Source organism: Drosophila elegans, unplaced genomic scaffold, assembly GCF_018152505.1.
Source record: "Drosophila elegans isolate 14027-0461.03 unplaced genomic scaffold, ASM1815250v1 contig_340, whole genome shotgun sequence".
Lineage (NCBI taxonomy): Eukaryota > Metazoa > Arthropoda > Insecta > Diptera > Drosophilidae > Drosophila > Drosophila elegans.
Window position 1 is genome coordinate 13203 of NW_024545720.1, and position 4514 is coordinate 17716.

The window sequence follows — 4514 nt, forward strand, 5'->3', positions numbered from 1 at the left end:
ATCGTATGAATGGATCGTGATCCAGACGTAATAATGCTGACCTATTTCCAAATTAATATGTCTGTGCTTGCTTAAATAGAAAATCTTAGCATTACTTATTATCTCTCACGTTACTATGTGTTTGGCTTAGATTGTTATAAGACGGGAGCTTTAAAAATATTCAATATATATAGAACTAAAGTGGCTACTACTCTTTACAATTTACGCCACTGCTAATGAAAGATCATTAACATTAAGAACAGATTTAGCAATAGTTACATGTTCTCTTTTGCGAATTTTTTTTTATGTCGAGTTTAAAGTAATCGCAATTACTATTAGTTAAGTTCAATTTGATAAAGACTGTTCACTTTAGTGTTTACAAGAGATTTTTATTTTAACAATTGAAAAATGTACATTTGATGTTGGAAAATGGTATTTTTCAAATTCTTTCACTTTAAAAGTTTTATCAAGTCGAAAAAGGGAGAATCATGCAAGACACACAGGTGTTTGAAATATAAGGTCACTTATGCATTATTTCACACACTATAAATGTTTAAGGTTTCAAGTTTAAAATCGATATTTAGTTAATCATCACCTAATCACTGTCTTTCTCGTAGCACAAAAATCGTTGGGCTTGTCTGTCTTCCGATCGTATATTAATTCTGTGAAACATCTCCGTGATGTCGCCACAGACTGCTATTCGTCCAGCTCTGAATGCTAACAAAATGTCCAGAAGTAATGTGAGTAGGTTCGGACCAGTGAGAAAAACATCGTTTAAGGCTGCTCCATTAGAACTCGCCACTGCGTCCCAAGCAAGTCTGACTTTGCTTGGTTTATTGGGGTTGAAGACAAAACAACTGACAAATATCAAATGACTTCTTTATGAACGGTTGTTTCATGCTACTAAGTTTGACTGCATAGGAGGCATTTCCGGCCCTATATAATACATATATTCTTGATCAGATTCACCAGAAGGATAGGATCTATCCATGTTATAAGGTTGCTTTTTTTTTTAATTTTTCAGAATTACGATTTAAATTTCATCAAAATCGGACATCTATGTCATATAACTCACATGAAAACAATAATTATTATAAAAAAAATTTTAAATGGCTTGCTGAAGTTTGCTTCCATTCTTGTTTTGTATACAATTGGATCTTGTCTTCATTTTTTTGGCAATTGAGACGGTTTAGTGCGTTTTGGTAACATAGAGAGAGAATAATGTTATTGTAATCGGGCAGTCATAGTCCAAGATAATTGAGAATCGGGAGTCGAGACAGAAACGGCCGCGGAACCGCGTTAAGTCCTCTACTGGCAAAAACAGTAATCGCGGAGGACCTATCCGAGTGATCGAATTTAGAACCCGATAGAAATATAACTTATATATCATGGGATCTACAACCTCGAAGGCATCAGACAACACGGCAAACGTGGTGAACAACGTCGAAATTGTAGACCACAAGGAGGACATAACCAAAGTCTACAATGTTTTGTTCCTCATTACTAGACTCTTGATCCTTATATTGATTCTGAACTTCCTCTGCATGTACAAGCGATCTGTGCAGAGTCGTCGGGACCAAGGACACGAGCTGGACAAAATCATAGCTGCCACCGCTAATTGGCCAGAAAGGAGCCAGCACTAACATATCAACCCATGCAAAAATAACAATTACTTCATTATTAAATAATAAATAAACAATAAGCAACCTTGATAGTGGCACACGCCTGCCACAATTTTTTTTTTGTTAAATCAGAAAAATATAAAAATTCAAAACAATTGAAGTAAATCTTCAAATTACCAATTCGAATGACGACGATAAAGACAATTGAGCCAAGACGCGACTCAAAAAGACTGGACAAATATATGTGCTTGGTTGTTTTTACATACAACCGCAGTTTTATTTGACAATTATATTATGAAAAGAATACAGAAATTTTTAAATCCGGTTCGCAGGCATTGGAAGTTGTTTATGGGTCAAGAAACTGTTCGAAATAAGCCCCCAAAAAATTATAAAAAAGGTCCCTAAATAAGTGAATTTTATGATAGGATTCAACTGGTCTCCACCGGGGACACCAGTTCCATTCATGTCCTTCTGACCTCTTCCCAGGACTTCAGCCTCCACCGGAGTGCTGATTCCCCGTAGAAGGAACTGTCCGAAATATAGATAGATAGATAGATAGATATAGATATTGAAAAGAGCCATAAAGACGCACGGCTAATCTAAAACAGGGTTCCGATTGCGAGGCCTCTCAATTCAGACTGTCGCTGAAGTTGGGGACTTTATATGTGCATGAAAAAAAAATAAATTAAATATACCTGCGAAGAGGAATTTTAGGTGGGGACACAAACTAGTTTTGATCTTTGTTCCGAAAAAATAAAAATTATGTCTGGAAAGTAATTTTTCAAATATGCCCTACAATCGGTATTCCGATTTTGAAATCGTAACCTTTAATACGTATAACAAAAAAATCTTCAGATGTTAAAAGTCCTAGTTCTAAGGATGCGAAGAATTCTCCGTTGGGCGCCAATTCTGTTACGTCGGTGTATAAGTGCCCAGTCCAAAAGACTTGGGCCGAGGGAGTTGCGTCCTGCGTAGGCACGCTGGGTGCCGGCACAGCTCGCCGGATGGGGCGGGTTCTTTGGAAACCAGTCCCTCCCCTACATAACGAGAATAAATTTATCGTGCCTTAGGAAAAAAATAGAGATCGTTCAGTTCGTTTTGTCATTTGTCGTCGCTGCCCACAAGCTTCTCAAGTAGCTAGTTCGAGCGCTTGACCGAATTTCGATCGGCAGCGTGTGGCTGTTTTACCCTGCCCCTTCATACCTCCCGTATGCCGATGGATCGCCGCCGGCCACTGCAATGCGATCCCCTATTGTCAATGTCGTCAGTCGAAAGTTACATCATTGTTCTTGACCCGAGTTTTTCCATTTGCGTCAGCTCCCCCTTTTATAAACGTTTACCAAGACATTATTGAGTTCTGCTTCATATTATAATTTATTGAAAAGATTTTTCATTTAAAAGGTGCGCATTTAATTGACAAATAAAAGAGTAAATTAGGGAGAAATATTCTACGCGGTGTATATAATTTTGTGTCTACAAATATGTTGACCACGTTATATGTTCTGTGCGACGCTGCTTTCCTGATAGCAAAGACTTCTGCCTGGAATATGCAGCATTGGGCCGGTAGCTTATAGGATAGCCTGATCTATGGATCTGTGCAGTATAAGCCATCTCCTACTCCTCCTTCTATCTTGGAGCCGACAGTGTATATATTAAGGTGATGGTCAGGCCCCAAAAGAGCGGTTGCTTTGACTTCTGGAACGTTTGAGAGATCTTGTAGTCAGTTGTATTGTCCATTTCCTGGCCTATTGAACTGTGCCCGAATCCTTGCAGCGACTTATTACTCGACTCCGAGTATAGTTTCGAGAGCTTTTGTGGAGGTTGACCTCAGCACCCCCGTGTTGAAGAATGAGGTCCGTCTTGCCCGATTATGGAGCTGAGGTTCGTGGGGCAAACTTCCGTCGAAATGATGCCTATGTCGTCTGTATAGGCTGATATTTTCGGGGCTCTCCTCTCGAATCTTGGGATATAGCCCGTGCTCAGGCAGGCTGAGTAGACCGAATAAAGCCATGGGTGATATTTTCTTTGGTCATCTGTAGCATAGCTGAAAATATTCCGCCTTGTCCCGGTGCTTTGTACCCCGCAACAGAGTCTTTAGCCCATTGACTTATTTTGCAGGCTGTCAGATTTTGATGTGCTTCGGCATCCGGAACTTCTGAGAATGCTGGGGAGTGAGCTTGCATAAGTGCTGTAAGACCTTTTACATTGCCCTCAGTCCAGTGTCCGACGTCACGTTTGAGCTGGTTGCTTCGATAGCAGCTTCTGTAGTCTAGCCGTTTTTGGGACTTTCTCGATACTGGAGCAGAAGTTTCTCCACGATTTTCTTTGTGCTTTTCGTACTTCTTTCTTGTAATCCCTGAATCCTGCTCTTGTAGTCCTCGTTGATGGTCTCATCTTCCGCTTGTTTGGCGATGTTGAAGTCACGGTCGAACCGAATATACGTATGGTCTGATAAGGCTGTTCTTTCGAGGACTCTCGATCTAGATACCATGGTATTTTGTCCCGCTACAAGTCTTAGGTCTAGAACGTTTTACGAGGTGGGGCTCCTCCCTATGTTTGCTATCTCTAGGTTAGTTGATAGTATAAAATCTAAGAGTGACTCACTGTGACTCGTTGATGTCAGGACTCCCCACACTTTATGGTGTGTGCTGCCTTATGTGCCCCCGAGTTGTTGCTGGTCTCTAGCCTCTACCAAGCTTCTTAGTTCTTCGGGTGGTGCTGGTCTGTCGTTCGCCATATATCAGGAAGCTACCAGAAGGCGCTTCTTCCCGCTTACTAGCATCACTACAGTTAAGTCATCAGAACTGTAATGAGACATAAGTTCTGCACTTGGCTGGAGGTCCTGTTCCTGCCTAGATGGGTGACTAGAATAGGTTGTAGTTTGAGAACTTAAGTCCGGCCACGGAACTGCAT